At 43.7% G+C, this 20,375-nt stretch overlaps 1 protein-coding gene across 4 annotated transcripts in view; it reads right to left on the minus strand.

Annotated features, from left to right (window-relative positions):
• The window catches only part of PLPP4 (phospholipid phosphatase 4), a 216,043-nt gene that overhangs the window by 89,397 nt on the left and 106,271 nt on the right, over positions 1 to 20,375 (minus strand). The gene's annotated exons all lie outside the window — the stretch shown is intronic.

Consider the following 20,375-nt stretch of genomic DNA (forward strand, 5'->3'; position numbering starts at 1 on the left):
ACCAAACACTGGATGTAAATGTACAGCATGGCTGTCTGCGCCTTAATGCACCATGCTATACACTTACCTCATGTGCTGCATTATGTCTATGAAGTGAGCACAGGAATCACAGTTAATAACAGAAACTACCGATGTCCGGTTTAATCCCTTAAGTGCTGTGATCAGTAGCAACTAAGGCACCTAAATGCTCGCCTGACAGGTTGGAATTCCGAAAAACACCCCTACAACATATTTGCCAGGGTAGAACAGTTTTTATGGCAGTCATAGGCCTCTGTGCCTGCCACAGGTTGATCTGCCTCAGGAAGACTATACTAGCAGAGCACAGATCTCACTGATCATTGTTTTGCAATTGTGACGGACTGCCAAAAGTGACTTCTTCTTCCGAATGACAAGCCCCAGCACATCACAGGCAATATCCCCAGGCAGAACTAGAGATTATTGCATCCTTGTACCCAAAGAACCAGGCAACACCAGTCTTTAGGTATAAAATCAGAACTCTTTATTGTGGAACAAGTGTCTTCTTTTATAGGAAGGGCATCACAGGGGGAAGGGTCAGTAAAGACAATAAAGGTGACAGTCAGTCTGGGAGATAATCCAATAAAGTTGATTAGCTCTCCCTATACAGTGCCTTGAGTGCAAAAGGTGGAGGTGTGCAGAAGTTGGACTGTGTGCAAAATGTGAACCATGTGCAAAATGTGTATTGTGTAAAGGAGGTGGACAGTGTGCAAAAGGTCGACAGTGTGCAAAAGGTAGACCATGTGCAAAAACTTGTATTGTGCACAGAAAGTGTCCCGCGTGCAGAAAGGGTATGAAAACAGTAAATAAAAGTATTTTAATTCTGAGCTTTATGTCACTGGACAACATCAACTGAGGGGTACAAATAGTGATGTCCTAAAGTCCATCCAAGTAGGTAGGGTGACTCTAGGATCCGTCACAGCAATTTCTTAGAAAAGTCCCCTAGAGAGACCTAAAAAGGGTAGAAAATAAATAAACATATTTGGTAACGCTGCCCTTTCACGCTGTAATGAATAGGATGTTAGAGTAAAGAATAATGAATATGCATTACATAGGTGGGCATAGTGTGGCATACATTGCACACTAAACCTACTTAGCATTCTAGCAACAGGGGCCATTTCTTCACAACGCGGGGACCATTTAGGTAAGTAATACATGATTTTACTACTGTTCACCAGCAGTATAACCCAGTGTATTGGTTTAATGCAGATGAACAGGCTGTCAGTTTTCTTTTAATATCCAGAATCAAAAAAAGAAAAAGACATTGGGGAGATTTATCAAAGCAGTCTATTTCCTGCATCAATATAGACCAACCTACAGAGGGTTAGGCCAGTCTATTGTGCCCTTAATTTATCAAAAGTTGCACGGCTCTTGATAAATTCTGCACATGGACTTCGGGATCTACGGTTTAGACTGTACTTAAACCTGCTTCAGCAATTGATAAATTCAGCACCAATGAATTTTTCCATCTAAAATAGCCTAGAATGCATCATGTTCTAAAAATACTCTAAATAAAAAGTTGCATGTATTTAGACTGTGACTTTCTGTGCGACAATTTTAGACAGGAAATTTTTTTTTAAATCCTTTGATAAATCTCCAAATCTCCCCCAATATGTATAAAACAGTAAGACATTGTAAATAAAAGGAAAGGCTTATTGATCCTTAAAGGGGTATTCTAGCCATAGCCATCTTTTCCCCTATCCATCCCCTAGCGATAGACAACTTATCCCATCGTCTGATCGTTAGGGGGCCCGCTTCTGGGACACCCCCTCCCTGATCTCCTTGCAGCACCCGTCATTCTCGACCAGGCTGCTGCTTAAGTCTCGGAAACCTCCGTGTTTCTGGGACTGGCAACATCATGTAATGCCACGCTCCCTCGTGACGTCACGCCAAGCCACCTCCATTCACAGCAGAGAATGCCGGGTGCTGCACGGAGATTGTGGGGGGTCCCAGTGGCAGCATCCTTTGGGTAGGGGATAAGATGTCTATGGCTGGAATACCCCTTTAAGACACAAACATAGATTCATCAATCAAAACCACCAAATTATAAATGTATTAAATAGACGTGCTATATATAAATGAACTACATACAGACAGGGATGGTGTAAATTCAGCTCATGTACCAGATGAGATGTTAACCCTCTTTTAGAGAGAGGCAGATGGAAACATTACCAGCCTTAAACATAAAGAAAGGAGATGGAGGAAATTAAAACAATGTTCTCTGGTGATACAGATCCCTGTTACATCTTAAAACAAATACTTCTCACCTTGTCTCATGTTAGCAAGAGACATACAAGATGAGTGGCAGCAGTGGAGACGGAACGAAACCAAAGTGCAATAGGAAATTCGGTAATGAGACAAAACAGGAGTGTTGTCCTGTCTGTAATAAGATGTGACAAAGCAGTAGAAAGCCTGAGATGATAGTAGCAAGTACATCTACCCCATCTGACAGAGGCTGAAACCATTACATTGAAATGTTAGGATGTCAGCTCTCAAGTGGTATTATTGTATTGTGTTCTATAAGTGTTGAAGTAGAGTAGTGTTTTGTAACCATACACGGCAATGTGTCTATTTCATACACTAGCATTAATATGTACAAGTGTCTATTAACAACGTGGAGCTTAAAGGGGTACTCCACTGGAAAACATTTTTTTTCTAAATCAACTGGTGCCAGAAAGTTAAACAGATTTGTAAATTATTTATATTTAAAAATCTTGATCCTTCCAGTACTTATCAGCTGCTGTATGTTCCACATGAAGTTCTTTTCTTTTTGAATATCCATTCTGTCATACCACAGTGCTCTCTGCTGACACTTCTGTCCATTTTAGGAAATGTCCAGAGTGGAAGCAAATCCCCATAGCAAACCTGCTCTGGACAGTTCCTAAAATGGACAGAGGTGTTAGCAGAGAGCATTGTGGTCTGACAGAAAGGAAATTCAAAAAGAATAGAACTTCCTGTGGAGCATACAGAAGCTGATAAGTACTGGAAGGATTAATATTTTTAAATAGAAGTAATGTATAAATCTGTTTAACTTTCTGACACCAGCTGATTTAGAATTTTTTTTTCCAGTGGAGCGCCCCTTTAAATGGTCAACAAACTCTGCGTAAATATAAATCAGAAATATAAGTAAAAATAAACTTTGTAATGCATTTTATTAAATAAATGTGGCTCCTTCTCCATTTATCCAGCTCCTTTCCTGCTTCCACCCAACTGGAAAAACAGTTCAAGTACCTTATGTATTTACAAGATGGAGAAGAAGTTAAAGCAGTTCTTTAGTGAAAGATAACTTATCCCCTATCCAAAGGATAGAGGATAAGTTATAGATCGCGGGGGCATGCGACCATTTGGACCCCCCGCAATCTCCTGAACAGGACCCCAGCAGTCTGCTGGGAGGGGGCATGCCGACCCCCGCATGGAGCGGCAGCCAACACGCCCCCTCCATGTATCTCATAGGGATGCATGGAAGGGGCTTGTAGGCCTTGGCTTCCTGCGGGGTTCAGAACAGCCGCCTTCGGCAGATTGCCGGGGCCTAGTTTAGAAAATCGCAGTGGGTCCAAATGGTCGGACCCCCCCCCCTATCTTTCACTACAGAACTGCTTTAACTTCCCAGCAGTCAGACTCCCGCAATCTATAACTTATCCCCTATCCTTTGGTTAGGGGATAAATTATGTTTCACTGCACTACTCATTTCATTGAGATCAGGTTCCATGCTGCCTATAGAAGTCAATTTAGTAGGGAGAGGAGTAGGGGCTGAAAAGGGGAAGGAGGGTGGAGAAAGCCAGAAGTGAAAAGACTACATAGAGACATATACAGCCATGGTCGTAAATGTTGGCACCCCTGAAATCTTTCAAGAAAATTAAGTGTTTCTCACAGAAAAGAATTGCAGTAACACATGTTTTTCTATACACATGTTTATTCCCTTTGTATGTATTGGAACTAAACCAAAAAAAGGAGGAAAAAAGCTAATTGGACATTATGTCACACCAAACTCCAAAAATGGGCTGCACAAAATTATTGGCACCCTTTAAAATTGCGAATAAATGGATAAATAAGTTATTATTAAGTTTCAAGCATGTGATGCTCCTTTAAACTCACCTGGGGCAAGTAACAGGTGTGGGCAATATAAAAATCACACCTGAAAGCAGATAAAAATGAGAGAAGTTCACTTAGTCTTTGCAATGTGTGCCTGTGTGTACCACACTAAGCATGGACAACAGAAAGAGGAGAAGAGAACTGTCTGAGGACTTGAGTCTGAAAATTGTGGAAAAATATCAACATTCTGAAGGTTACAAGTCCATGTTCAGAGATCTAGAATTGCCTTTGTCCACAGTGCACAACATTATCAAGAAGTTTGCAACCCATGGCACTGTAGCTAATCTCCCTGGGAGTGGACAGAAGAGAAAAATTGATGAAAGGTGTCAACGCAGGATAGTCCAGATGGTGTATAAGTAGCCCCAAACAAGTTCCAAAGATATCCAAGCTGTCCTTCAGGCTCAGGGAGCATCAGTGTCAGCATGAACTATCCGTCGATGTTTAAATGAAATTAAACGCTATGGCAGGAGACTCAGGAGGACCTCACTCTGACACAGAGACATAAAAAAAAGCAAGACTACATTTTGCCAAAATGAACTTGAGTAAGCCAAAATCCTTCTGGGAAAACATCTTGTGGACAGATGAGACCAAGATGGAGCTTTTTGGTAAAGTAAATCATTCTACTGTTTACTAAAAACGTAATGAGTCCTACAAAGAAAAGAACACAGTACCTACAGTGAAATTTGGTGGAGGTTCAACGATGTTTTGGGTTTGTTTTGCTGCCTTTGGCATTGTGTTTCTTTAATATGTGCAAGGCATCATGAAATGAGGATTACCAATGGATTTTGTGTTGCACTGTACAGCCCAGTCTCAGAAAGCTGGGTTTACGTCTGAGATTTTGGGTCTTCTAACAGGACAATGACCCCAAACATACGTAAAAGCACCCAGAAATGGATGGCAACAAAGCGCTGGAGAGTTCTGAAGTGGCCAGCAATGAGTCCAGATCTAAATCCCATTGAACACCTGTGGAGAGATCTTAAAATTGCTGTTGGGAAAAGGCGCCCTTCCAATAAGAGAGACCTGGAGCAGTTTGCAAAGGAAGAGTGGTCCAACATTCCGGCTGAGAGGTGTAAGAAGCTTATTGATGGTTATAGGAAGCGACTGATTTCAGTAATTTTTTCCAAAGGGTATCCAACCAAATATTAAGTTAAGGGTGCCAATAATTTTGTCCAGACCATTTTTGGGTTTGGTGTGACATTATGTCCAATTTGCTTTTTTTCCTCTCTCTTTTGGATCAGTTTCAATACACACAAAGGGGGAAAAAAAAAACATGTGTATAGCAAAACATGTGTTACTGAAATCCTTTTCTGTGAGAAACACTTTATTTTCTTGAAAAATTTCAGGGGTGCCAACATTTACGGCCATGACTGTAAAACTATAAAGAGAATATAAAAGTTTACTGTATTAGCAGAGGCGTACCTATTGGCCCTTGCGCCCCAGGTGGAGCTGCCTCAGGCAGACTATACTAGCAGAGCACAGATCTCACTGATCATTGCTTTGCAATTGCTTAGAAAAGTCCACTAGAGAGACCTAAAAAGGGTAAAAAAAAAGGTCCAAATGTTTATTAAAATATACCCGTATCAAATAAAAATCACTCCCATTTTTCATAAAAAATATAAATTAAAAAATAAATATATTTGGTAACCCTGCACTTTCATGCTGTAATGAATAGGATGTTAGAGTAAAGAATAATGAATATGCATTAGATAGGTGGGCATAGTGTGGCATACATTGCACACTAAACATACTAAGCATTCTAGCAACAGGGGCCATATCTTCACAACGCGGGGACCATTTAGGTAAGTAATACATCATTTTACTACTGTTTACCAGCAGTTTAACCCAGTGTATTGGTTTAATGCAGGTGAACAGGCTGTCCGTTTTCTTTTAATATCCAGAATAAAAAAAGAAAAAGACAATGGGGGGGGGGGGGGGGGGGGATTTATCAAAATTGTCTATTTTCCGGATCAATATAGACCAACCTACAGAGGGTTAGGCTGGTCTATTGTGCGCTTAATTTGTCAAAAGTTGCACGGCTATTGATAAATTCTGCGCACAGACTTCGGGATCTACGGTTTAGACTGTATTTAAACCTGCTTCAGCATGGTCTGACATTTCAGCGTATTTTCGTCCGATACGAATTTTCGCCGAAAAGTCACAATTGATAAATTCAGCACCAATGCATTTTTCCATCTAAAATAGACTAAAATACATCATGAACTAAAAATCCTCTAAAGAAAAAGTTGCATGTACTTAGACTGCGACTTTCTGTGCGACAGTCTTAGACGGGAAAAAACTGTCTAAATCCTTTGATAAATTTCCCCCAATATGTATCAATATGTATAAAACAGTAGGATATTGTAACAAAAAGGAAAGGCTTATTGATCCTTAAAGGGGTATTCTAGCCATAGCCATCTTATCCCCTATCCATCCTCTAGCCATAGACATCTTATCTCGTCTGATCGTGGGGGACCCCGCTTCTGGGACCCCCCCCCCCCCATGATCTCCTTGCAGCACCCATCATTCTCTACTGGGCTGCTGCTTAAGTCTTAAAAAACCTCTGTGTTTCCGGGACTGGAGACTTGATGTAACTTCACGCACCCTTGTGACGTCACGCCAAGCCACCTCCATTCACAGCAGAGAATGCCGGGTGCTGCACAGAGATTGCGGGGGGTCCCAGTGGCAGGATCCTTTGGATAGGGGATAAGATGTCTATGGCTGGAATACCCCTTTAAGACACAAACATAGATTCATCAATCAAAACCACCAAATTATAAATGTATTAAATAGACGTGCTATATATAAATGAACTACATACAGACAGGGATGATGTAAATTCAGCTCATGTACCAGATGAGATGTTAACCCTCTTTTAGAGAGAGGCAGATGGAAACATTACCAGCCTTAAACATAAAGAAAGGAGATGGACAAAATTAAAACAATGTTCTCTGGTGATACAGATCCCTGTTACATCTTAAAACAAATACTTCTCACCTTGTCTCATGTTAGCAAGAGACATACAAGATGAGTGGCAGCAGTGGAGACGGAACGGAACCAAAGTGCAATAGGAAATTCGGTAATGAGACAAAACAGGAGTGTTGCCCTGTCTGTAATAAGATGTGACAAAGCAGTAGAAAGCCTGAGATGATAGTAGCAAGTACATCTACCCCATCTGACAGAGGCTGAAACCATTACATTGAAATGTTAGGATGTCAGCTCTCAAGTGGTATTATTGTATTGTGTTCTATAAGTGTTGAAGTAGAGTAGTGTTTTGTAACCATACACGGCAATGTGTCTCTATTTCATACACTAGCATTAATATGTACAAGTGTCCATTAACAATGTGGAGCTTAAAGGGGTACTCCACTGGAAAAAAAAAATTTCTAAATCAACTGGTGCCAGAAAGTTAAGCAGATTTGTAAATTATTTCTATTTAAAAAATCTTAATCCTTCCAGTACTTTTTAGGGGCTGTATACTACAGAGGAAATGCTTTTCTTTTTGGTTTTCTCTTCTGTCATGACCACAGTGCCCTCTGCTGACCTCTGCTGTGCATTTTAGGAACTGCCCAGAGCAGCATCTGTTTGCTATAGGGATTTTCTCCTGCTCTGGACAATTCCTAAAATGGACAGCAGAGGTCAGCAGAGAGCACTGTGGTCGTGACAGAAGAGAAATCTGAAAAGAAAAGCATTTCCTCTGTAGTATACAGCCGCTAATAAGTACTGGAAGGATTAACATTTTTAACAGAAGTAATTAACAAATCTGTTTAACTTTCTGGCACCAGTTGATTTAAAAAAAAAAAAAAAAAGTTTTCCACCTGAGTACCCCTTTAAATGGTCAACAAACTCTGCGTAAATATAAATCAGCAATATAAGTAAAAGTATAAACTTTGTAATGCATTTTATTAAATAAATATGTCTCTTTCTCCATTTATCCAGCTCCTTTCCTGCTTCCACCCACATACTCATCATTCAACTAGAAAAACAGTTCAAGTACCTTATGTATTTACAAGATGGAGAAGTTAAAGCAGTTCTTTAGTGAAAGATAACTCATCCCCTATCCAAAGGATAGAGGATAAGTTAAAGATCTCCTGAACAGAGCCCGGACAGTTTTCTGGAAGGGGGCTTGCCAACCCCCGCACGGAGTGGCAGCCAACACCCCCCTCCATTTATCTCATAGGGATGCATGGAGGGGGCTTGTCAGCCTTTGCTTCCTGCAGGGGTCGGAACAGCCACTTCTGGCAGCCTGCTGGGGCCCAGTTTAGGAGATCGCAGGGGGTCCAAGCGGTCGGACCCCTCCTGCTATCTATAACTTATCCTCTATCCTATGGACAGGGGATAAGTTATATTTCACTAAAGAACTCCTGTAACTTTACAGCGGTCAGACCCCCACGATCTATAACTTATCCCTATCCTTTGGAAAGGGGATAAAGTATGTTTCACTGCACTACTCATTTAATTGAGATCAGGTTACATACTGCCTATAGAAGTCGATGGAGTAGGGAGAGGAATAGGGGCTGAAAAGGGGAAGGAGGGTGGAGAAAGTTAGAAGCGAAAAGACTACATAGAGACATATAAAACTATAAAGAGAGTATAAAAGTTTCTGTATTAACAGAGGTGTCCCTGGTGGCCCTTGCGCTTGGGCTTGGGCCCTTGGGCTATATCGATGCCCCCCCCCCCCCCCACACGGAAAATAATATATGCCATGGAGACAATTTGATGCAATCTTGTAGACACTGAACAATGCTGTCTGTGCCATAGGAGCCTATAGCACAGCATTTATCAGTTTTATCGGTTGTCCATTACTACAGGCTGCTGAGGCTCCCTGCATTATTGGAGTGTCGATCGGACAGGACGAAGGTAGGGAACCCCTGCCCGTCCTCTCAGCTGATCGGGACCTGTGGATTTTGCCGCAGGTGTCCCAATGAGCTCCACTGAGCTACTGGTACTTGATTTCAGCATTTTAGACATTGAAATCAACTTTAATTGGCATCTAAATGGTTTATGCCAGACATCATCTGGATCGGTGATGTTCGGCATTAGCCAGTATGAAGCGTGCTCAGCTCCTGAGCTTGCTTCATACACCCGCCGCACGGCTCCTGGGACAGTGAAGGGCCTGGACCGCACCGCAGAGGAGCACATCATACAGCCGCCGCTGGAGCTCGACTCTGCTCCCTTGTTTGCTCTGATTCGGCTTCCAGGCATGCAGCCCACTGTCTCTCCTCCCAGCTAGATAATAGCAAAATTTTGCTAAGGGCCAAATTTTTATATCGCAATCTGCAATCATCGCAATTCGATTGTGATATATTGTGCAGCCCTAATACAAACACTTAAAGGGGTTGTGCGTGGTCCTGACTTTCGGAGCTCAGCTCAAAGCGTCCGGAAGTTCATTACTCCGAAAGCTGTGTGCGGGTTTCCGTGTTCGCAGCCGCCGGGCGTGACATCTCGCCCGCCCCCTCGTGACGTCTCGCCCGCCCCCCTCAACGAAAGTCTATGGGAAGGGGGACATCACAAGGGGGCGGGCGAGACGTCATGAGGGGGCGGGCGAGGGGCCGGGCGTGACGTCACGCCCGGCGGCCGCGAACACGGAAGCCCGCACACAGCGTTCGGAGTAATGAACTTCCGGACACTGAGCGGAGCTCCGAAAATTAGGGCAGCACACAACCCCTTTAACAAGGCAGTCTGGGGTCAATAAAAATGCGGACAGTTGAAGATCACAACAGAAAAGGTAGCACTTTGCATTTGTAAGCTAATAGAAAAAACAGCAATGAAAGCAGTCACCATGGCGGCTAAAACGTGGGACTTTAACAGGCACCCTTAAAATCCATATACGGTGTATCTATGGAGGGATTCTGTGGTCAGCATAACCCTTACTGACTAGCGGAGAGGCGACATTGGTTTTGCGGTCTGCCTGCTTTCTCTAAGCCTGAGAAAGTGGTCAGAACGTGAAACAGAAGTCGCCTCTCCTTCAGTTAGAATTATGCTGACCACAGACTCCCTCTATAGCCACACGGTATATGGATTTTAAGGAAGCCTGTTAAAGTCCCACTTTTTAGCCGCCACGGTGAGTACTATCACTGCTATTTTTCTATACAACTTGATCAAGACTTCTCTATAATGTCCTTCATCACAAAGGCTAGACTCCATGCACTAGTTAAAGACAACTAAACATTAGCAGATGAATGCCATAAACAAGTTATATACTGGCCAGAAATAGTCCCACTCCTTACATACATACATTACAGCTTATCCTGAAAAGTTATCTAAAACCACAGGTAGAAACTCACTCCTAGACAGAAAAAATATATATATGTAATTTATATGGAGACTTCTGTATGTCTTTCTATCTACAGTATGTGAATAGCTCTTCATGCTCTTAACACAGCAGAAAGTCACAGCAAGATCGGATCAACCAAACAGCAGATGAACAGTATCCCCCGCATGTAGGTCCATCTTTCCTCTTCCTTTCTATGCAGTTGAGACACTTACCGTGTATAAGCCGACCCGAATTTAATCCGAGGCCCCTAATTTCACCCCAAAAACCCAGGAAAAGTTATTGACTCCACTATAAGCCTAGGGTGGGAAATACATCACCCTGTCATCATCCCTCCCCTTCATCATTACCCTGTCATCATTCCTCCCCTTCATCATTACCCTGTCATCATTCCTCCCCTTCATCATTACCCTGTCATCACCCCCCCTTCATCATTACCCTGTCATCATCCCACACCACCCCCTTCATCATCACCACTTGTCAATGTCTGATTTAACAGTGGTATTCAACCTGCGGACCTCCAGATGTTCCAAAACTACAACTCCCCGCATGCCCAGATAGCCATCGGCTGTCCGGGCATGCTGGGAGTTGTAGTTTTGAAACATCAGGAGGTCCGCAGGTTGAAGACCACTGCCCAGGCCTTCGTCATCATCCAGCCCCCCCCCCCTTTAGTTTTGTGCTCACCTCCGCTTGGCGGGACCTTAGGGTGAGCGGGTCCGGGCCATCTGTGCTGCAGGGCCGTCCGGTGGGGAGGGATAGTCGTTCCGGGCTGTCCATCTTCACCGGGGGGGGTCTCTTCTCCGCATCTGGCCCCGGAGTAATGACATTGCCTTGACGTCGACGCACAGGGACATTGAAGAGGCCCCCCCCGGTGAAGATGGACAGCCCGGAACGACTATCCCTTCCCACCGGACGGTCCTGCAGCACAGATGGCCTGGACCAGCTCACCCTAAAGTACCGCCAAGCGGAGGTGAGTACAAAACTAAAGGGGGGAGGGGGGGGGATGTCCATGCTTGCTGGGAGTTGTAGTTTTGAAACATCTGGAGGTCCGCAGGTTGAAGATCACTGAGGGCGGAGAGTTCACTCGAGTATAAGCCGAGGGGGGTGTTTTCAGCACGAAAAATCGTGCTGAAAAACTCGGCTTATACTCAAGTATATACGGTAGGTTGGTTATAACTTTCTCAACTGCATAACCGTTTAATGTGGGATTATTGTCAAAATATTGATGATTTGATTTAAATAAGGGTCCAGTTTATGGAAAAGCATTTACACAGAGTAGCGTCTCCCTCTATGGTCAACATGACATTCTTACTGTACATCCCTGTTGGATTGCTAGCCACACTTCACTGCTTATCTAATATGTATATAACTCATGTCATATATAATATTACATCCAATGACCAGCAAGAATCATTCACAGAAATGTTTCACGGTTTCCATTTTGCCCTTTCATGCCCTTAATTCTATAACTTAACATTGAATATAATATCCAAATGAACCATAATATTCTTTGAATATCACTTTGTAGCCTTAAACAATTATCACGTGTAATAGTCCTAAAGGTTGACATTTAGAACACATTAGGAAGGTCTTTTTGGTTGTAAGAAAAATAAAGGTTTAATAACTATGTAGAGGCTATACTGCATGGAAGTGTGGTTTCACCAAAGTTGTGGTGTGACCACAGGGTGTGAAAGGTGTAGGGGGATGGGACAGATGGTATAGCCCAGGGGCACCCACCCCTAATGTTCGTGATGCCAGAGTGGTTTTTCAGGTAACCACCTGAACGGTAGCATTGCTATCCCAAGGTTAGGCAGGGCAATAATAGTCCAAGACCAGGTAAGAGTTAACAGTAGCTTTACTGAGGTTAGACAGTTTTTAATGTCTTTACAGCTACGCCAAGAGAGTTGAGCAGCAACACGGAAAGGACCTAGCAGCTTGCTGGGACTTGCAGTACTTTTGGGTCAGACTTAAATACAGCCAATCTGACTATAATTGACTTGACTAGTGACTTGACTTTGGTAGAGACAGCAGACATAGATGAGTTGACTTACTGATAATTAGTGTTGAGCGGCATAGGCCATATTCGAATTCGCGAATATTCGCGAATATATGGACGAATATTCGTCATATATTCGCGAATATTCGCATATTCGTAATATTCTCGTTTTATTTTCGCGTGTGCGAAAATACGCGTATGCGAAAATTAACATATGCGAATTTTCGCATATGCGAATTTTCGCACGCCAGTCTCACACAGTAGTATTACAGCCTTCTTTACACCACACAAGCTGGAAGCAGAGAGGGTTGATCACTGTGATGTGTACTGTGAAGAAAAAAAAAAAAAAAAACGAATATTCGTAATTACGAATATACAGCGCTATATTCGCGAAATTCGCGAATTCGCGAATATGCGATATTCGGGAATAATATTCGAATTGCGAATATTCGCGAGCAACACTACTGATAATGTGGCTGGTGTGCAGGCTTTATGGCATCCAGGTGCACTGGACACAGGATCTGTGATGTCTGTGCTTTTCTGTTCTTCAGGATCTAAAAGTGAGAATGTAATGGCTGCCCCTCTTATAAAGGGGCTGAGCAAGAAGCCCATAGGTCAAGCTGCAGGTCATGTGTTTAACTGGTGCTCTCTGAGTAACATGTGATAACATAATATGTGATAACTCCAAAGGTCCTTTAGACATTCACATTGGTACTCCAAAGGTCCTTTATACTTTATATACACATAATACACAACCTTGTACTGGCTAGACATAGTAACACTAACTTCATTATGTGGGAGACACTGCAGGAGAGCCCCCAGGACAATCTGACAGGGCCTAAGTGTAGTATAGGACTATGTTCTGTACTGGGACATTACAGATGCTGTTTACATGGGACTATATGTTGGGGGAAGAGATACTAGTTGCATGGGATTAAATGTTGGGGATAGATGCTATTTACATGGGACTGCATGTGATGAAAGGCTAGGGGAGTGATAGTATTTACATGGGGTGGTATGTTGGAGGAGGCAGTGAGGAGGAAGTGATGTATTTTTACATGGGATTGTATTCTGGGAGAGCTGAGAGGAGGTGTGAAATGCTAAAGTATGTACATGGAATTGTATGTTAATGAGGGGACTGATGCTATTTACATGGGACTGTATATTGGAGGGGGAGAGGGGACTGATGTTGATTACATGGGACTGTATGTTGGAGGTAGCTGAAGGGAGAGGAATGATATAAATATATATATATATATATATATATATATATACAGTACAGACCAAAATTTTGGACACACCTCCTCATTGAAAGAGTTTTCTGAAGGCATCAAAACTATTAATTAACACATGTGGAATTATAGACATAACAAAAAAGTGTGAAACAACTGAAAATAGGTCATATTCTAGGTGGAAAGTGTCCCCAAGTGCAGTCACAAAAACCATCAAGAGCTACAAAGAAACTGCCTCACATGCGGACCGCCCCAGGAAAGTAAGACCAAGAGTCACCTCTGCTGCGGAGGATAAGTTCATTCGAGTCACCAGCCTCAAAAATCGCAGGTTAGCAGCAGCTCAGATTAGAGACCAGGGCAATGCCACACAGAGTTCTAGCAGCAGACACATCTCTAGAACAACTGTTAAGAGGAGACTGTGAATCAGGCCTTCATGGTAGAATATCTGCTAGGAAACCACTGCTAAGGACAGGCAACAAGCAGAAGAGACTTGTTTGGGCTAAAGAACACAAGGAATGGACATTAGACCAGTGGAAATCTGTGCTTTGGTCTGATGAGTCCAAATTTGATATCTTTGGTTCCAACCACCGTGTCTTTGTGGGACACAGAAAAGGGGAACGGATGGACTCTACATGCTTGGTTCCCACCGTGAAGCATGGAGGAGGTGGTGTGATGGTGTGGGGGTGCTTTGCTGGTAACACTGTTGGGGATTTACTGAACCAGCATGGCTACCACAGCATCTTGCAGCGGCATGCTATTCCATCCGGTTTGCGTTTAGTTGGACCATCATTTATTTTTCAACAGGACAATGACCCCAAACACACATCCAAGCTGTGTAAGGGCTATTTGACCAAGAAGGAGAGTGATGGGGTGCTGCGCCAGATGACCTGGCCTCCACAGTCACCGGACCTGAACCCGATCGAGATGGTTTGGGGTGAGCTGGACCGCAGACTGAAGGCAAAAAGGGCCAACAAGTGCTAAGCATCTCTGGGAACTCCTTCAAGACTGTTGGAAGACCATTTCAGGTGACTACATCTTGAAGCTCATCAAGAGAATGCCAAGAGTGTGCAAAGAGTAATCAAAGCAAAAGGTGGCTAGAACCTAGAATATGACACATTTTCACACTTTTTTGTTATGTATATAATTCCACACGTGTTAATTCATAGTTTTGATGCCTTCAGTGTGAATCTACAATTTTTATAGTCATGAAAATAAAGAAAACTCTGAATGAGAAGGTGTGTCCAAACTTTTCTGTACTGTATATGAAAGATAGATAGCCTGCACAACTACCTAATACACAGTTGCACGCTGCTGTGGGAAATACAAATTATACAAAAAAGAAGGTTGCAGCAGCACTCTTGGTAAAAAAATGGAGGCTCTTAGCGCACTCTTAGTAGCCTCTGACTGGGTGACATGCAGGATCCCCTAGCAATTAAAAAAAATCTACTGTGAACAGGGAGGGGTACACGGCTAGAGAGGGTGCCACTCACCCTAACTTGCATAGCAAAAAAAAAAGCACTACTACCTAATACACGGGTGCATGATGCTGTGGAAATACAAAATATACAAATAGAAGGTTGCAGTAACACTCTTGGTCAAGTTAGGGGGAGTGGCACCCTCTCTAGCCCTGCACCCCTCCCTGTTCACAGGAGTTTTTTTTAAATTGATAGAGGATCCTGCATGTCACCCAGTCAGAGGCTTTATGCTCAGCAGAGGTGAGTGGAATGAGAGTGTTAGGGTCCCATGCGAAGTGAGGCCACCTTCGAGTGGTGGATTGGGGACATGTTTTGATCATAAAGTGAGCTAAGAGCCTCCATTTTCTGACCAAGAATGTTACTACAACCTTCTTTTTGTATAATATATATATATATATACTGCTCAAAAAACAAAAGGGAACACTTAACACAATGTAACTCCAAGTCAATCACAATCATACTGTCCAGTCAGGAAGCAACACTGATTGACAATCAATTTAACATGCTGTTGTGCAAATGGAACAGAAAACAGGTGGAAATTATAAGAAATTAGAAAGACAATCCCAATAAAGGAGTGGTTCTGCAGACCACTTCTCAGTTCCTATGCTTCCTGGCTGATGTTTTGGTCACTTTTGAATGCTGGCGGTGCTTTCACTCTAGTGGTAGCATGAGACGAAGTCTACAACTCAACACAAGTGGCTCAGGTAGTGCAGCTTAGGTAATGCAGCTCATCCAGGATAGCACATCAATGCGAGCTGTGGCAAGAAGGTTTGCTGTGTCTGTCCAGCGTAGTGTCCAGAGATGTGGAGAAGGCCATAGAAGAGCAACAACCAAGCAGCAGGACTGCTACCTCAGCATTTGTGCAAGGAGGAGCACTGCCAGAGCCCTGCAAAATGACCTCCAGCAGGGCACAAATGTGCATGTGTCCACTCAAACGGTCAGAAACAGACTCCATGAGGGGGGTATGAGGGCCTTACATCCACAGGTGGGGGTTGTGCTTACAGCACAACACAGTGCAGGATGTTTGGCATTTGCCAGAGAACACAAAGATTGACAAATTCACCACTGGCGCCCTGTGCTCTTCACAGATGAAAGCAGGTTCACACTGAGCACATGTAACAGACGTAAGAGAGTCTGGAGACACCGAGGAGAACGTTCTGCTGCCTGCAACATCCTCCAGCATGACCGGTTTGGCAGTGGGTCAGTAATGGTGCGGGGTGGCATTTCTTTGGGGGCCGCACAGCCCTCCATGTGCTTACCAGAGGTAGCCTGACTGCCATTATGTACCGAGATGAGAACCTCAGACCCCTTGTGAGACCATATGCTGGTGCGGTTGGCCCTAGGTTCCTCCTAATGCAAGACAATTCTAGACCTCATGTGGCTGGAGTGTGTCAGAAGTTCCTGCAAAAGGAAGGCATTGATGCTATGGACTGGCCCACCTGTTCCCCAGACCTGAATCCGATTGAGCACATCTGGGACATCATGTCTCACTCCATCCACCAATGTCCACAGACTGTCCTCATCAGGAGCATGCCCAGGCGTTGTAGGGAGGTGATACGGGCACGTGGACACACACTACTGAGCCTCATTTTCACTTGTTTTAAGGACATTACATAAAGTTGGATCAGCCTGTAGTGTGGTTTTCCACTTTGATTTTGAGTGTGACTCCATATCCAGACCTCCATGGGTTGATAAATTTGATTTCCATTGATAATTTTTGTGTGATTTTGTTGTCAGCACATTCAACTATGTAAAGAAAGGCGCAAGTATTTCATATGATTAGTTCATTCATTCAGATCTAGGATGTGTTATCTTAGTGTTCCCTTAATTTTTTTTGAGCAGTGTGCATTGTTTTTTAACATGGAACTGTACCTTAGGGAGGCTGAAGGGAGGGCTTGTATGTGGCCACAATGCAGCCAAGAAAAGCAGCAGAAGCATGTGGGAAAACCATAATAAATTAGCAAACTTTACCAATATGCTGCATTACCCTCTGAAGTTGAGACCTCAGTCCACCATGGAAAAAGAACCAGAATTTGCCTTGTTCTCACCAGCAGGGCACACCACCCCATTGATTTTTTGCCACAGAAGACTGCACTGTTGTAATATGCATTATAGTACAGGATTTCAAGATTTCCATTATTTTACTACAGTACCCAATGCATAGCCTTCAATGTATGGCCATGTCTAATACTACAGACATTTACAAAACCCTTTAGAAACAGATGTTGGTCTTGTTACAAGTGAAGCATAGAATGGAACCTGGCTTGGTGTGATATACGGGCACTGAAAAGGAATTATAAATGGCTCTGAATATTCAGATGACAGGTTCAGAAATATATCTCTGAATACAGGCTTAAGAAAAAAAAAAAGCTACATTGAAATTGTCATTTTGGACATATTCATCCGTGATGTAATTAATGGACTATAAATAAGGCAGGTAACATAAAAAGCATTAATACTACATGTCACAGCCATTAGAATTACAGCTTGCAATGGATTTTCATTGTATACCATTATTGTATTAAATGTCTGAGCTACACAATGCTAGAATACTGATGTAGGGACAATCGACAAGACAGGGTCTGGATGACAGACGGGCGGGATGGTACTTATAGTGGACACAGTGGAAGGAAGCATCTGTGGGCAGGCTGGGCTTTGTTGTTCCACAGCCGTGTCATGGTTTTGTCAAAGGTACACAAGCATGAGGGGGCCTCACAGGTGTTTTCTATCCCTTTGAAAGACTATAGCAGGTCTGCTTCTTTACTTGGATCTTGGTACAGTAATACGCTTTGTAATCTGCACAGCACCCAACCTATTCTTGGCTAGAACATGTGGACTCCCTGATGTTAACTTTGGAGGATATGGGGCACCTTCCCTTCCTAGTTTCTTCACTTAGCAACACAGAAAGGGGTAAAGTTACTCACACTCCCTTGAACAATTATCCTCTAAAGGTGCACAGCCTGCTTTATTGGTTATCCCCTGATGGGACACTTGTAGCTCCTCTGTATTTATACTGTTTCCAGCTGCAAGGTGTAGACTTTTTGTAGCCTCACTAGCCACACTTAAAGGGGAACTCTGACCCTGGCATCTTATCCCCTATCCAAAGGATAGGGGATAAGATGTTAGATCGCCGCGGTCCCGCTGCTGGGGACCCCGGGGATCGCCGCTGCGGCACCCCGCTATCATTACTGCACAAGGGGAGTTCGCTCTGTGCGTAATGACGGGCGATACAGGGGCCGGAGCAGCGTGACATCATGGCTCCGCCCCTCATGACATTACGGCCCGTCCCCTTAATGCAAGTCTATGGCAGGGCAGGTGACGACCGCCACGCCCCCTTCCCATAGACTTGTATTGACGGGGGCGGCCCGTGACATCACGAGGGGCGGAGCCGTGACGTAACGATGCTCCGGCCCCTGTATTGCCCGTCATTACGTGCAGAGTGATCTCGCTCTGCGCAGTAATGATAGCGGGGTGCTGAAGCAGCGATCCCCGGGGTCCCCAGCAGCGGGAAACCGGCAATCTGACATCTTATGCCATATCCATAAGATGTCTAGGGGCGGAGTACCCCTTTAAAGGCATATTCTGGGATTTTTTTTATTTGACTATGCTACATGGGCTGTAAAATTTGTGTAGTTCATAATATAGTGTCTGCACATTTGTTTCATGGGGGTCTTGAAATTCTTCTGTGATTTTTGCCCCAATGTTTATTTATAACAGCATACAAAATGACTGTTGTCTCAGGTTTTCCCGAGGTTGCATCACTAGTTAGGTGAGCAGAAGGAGTCTGTCTTTGCTTCAATGGGTGGAGTGACTGTTGGGTCAGGTCAGGCACCCTGGTCAGAAAACACTGGTCTGTTACATTGAAGGAATCACATGTGTGTCTCAATGGGTGGGAGGGGGAAAAGTGACCTCACACTTACAAACAAGGAATGATGGGATTTGTGGTTTAAGGGAACAAACTCCAGCAGGAAATAGCTAGTTCACAAAAAGATAGCCACATTTTATGGTAATCTCACAACAGACAAGCCTGGATCCTTCCTAAACATATCCATTACTGTCTGCCAGGTAAGTATTAAAATCCAAAAATATTAGAGAGGCTCTTATCTCCCAGAAAACCTGTGACTCGGGCTGCCCAAATAACACCTGTACCCAAGGTGCCAAAAATTATACAAAATATATAGAAAATTGGGGCTCAGAGTCATGAATATTAGATACAAATTAATTTGTGGTCAGGCTCATACCGTGACTGGAAGACTTACCTGAACCTGTAAGGCCACCAGTAGACTTCTACCTGCGGAGAAACTGCATATCACAAACCTACTGACATAACTAAGCAGTAGAACTGTGCCTGAATACCGTGTCCGAGGGTTAGCCTTTAGAGGGCATACCCTATAAAAGAATATGAAAAAAGGGGGGCGGGAGGGTGGGTTCGCCAAACGCCACGCACGCACCTGACTGACAGGGGGCGTGCGTTAAATACCCATCGCCCCTCCCACAAACACAGCCAGATAGGCTTCTCACTTGTGGTCAGGCTCACACCATGACTGGAAGACTTACCTGAAACTGTAAGGCCACCAGTTGACTTCTACCTGCAGAGAAACTGCATATCACAAACCTACTGACATAACTAAGCGGTAGAACTGTGCATGAATACCGCAATCGAGGGTTAGCATTAAGAGGGCAAAAAAACAAAGCCGTATGAGGATGAAAATCAATTAGTTTATGGATAATCACAAAACCAAATAGCTAAACACATCCGCCATTTCTTTCTGCGGATCCGGTACATATGTGGCATAACAGCTGGATTTCCACCTACCTAATTTCTGAATGACGTGAGGGGGAACCTTATCTCTAGATGCTGCAGAAGCTGTCCCTATCCGAAATGAGTGTCCTGAGAAGTGCCTAGGATTCCCCCCCCCCCCCCAAAGTGGAAATGAAAGACTGCACAAAGACGGCTGAGGTTAGCACTGAATCCCTGAAGGGTAGCAGAGGAGCATCCCCTGCTCCATTAGTGAGAGACACCAGTAATTCATGTAGCACTGCCACCGGGCACCAGACATTCCGTGATAGAAAATAGTTAACAATGTCCCCCCACCTACTAGTTTTGGTGACAGTGATCCTGAGCTTGTAAAACCCATCCCGCCACCTCAGCTGTGATTTGAGTAGTGGTTTGGCATTTGGGCTAGTGCAAGAAAACTCCCCTGGCCTGAGAAAACCATAGAACACCAAGTACATGGCTGCTTTGATAACAATGCTATGATTGTGTCCAAATGGCCATCTGTCCAGAGCTGCTG

The sequence above is a fragment of the Hyla sarda genome, chromosome 7, assembly GCF_029499605.1.
Source record: "Hyla sarda isolate aHylSar1 chromosome 7, aHylSar1.hap1, whole genome shotgun sequence".
In the NCBI taxonomy this organism is placed as follows: domain Eukaryota; kingdom Metazoa; phylum Chordata; class Amphibia; order Anura; family Hylidae; genus Hyla; species Hyla sarda.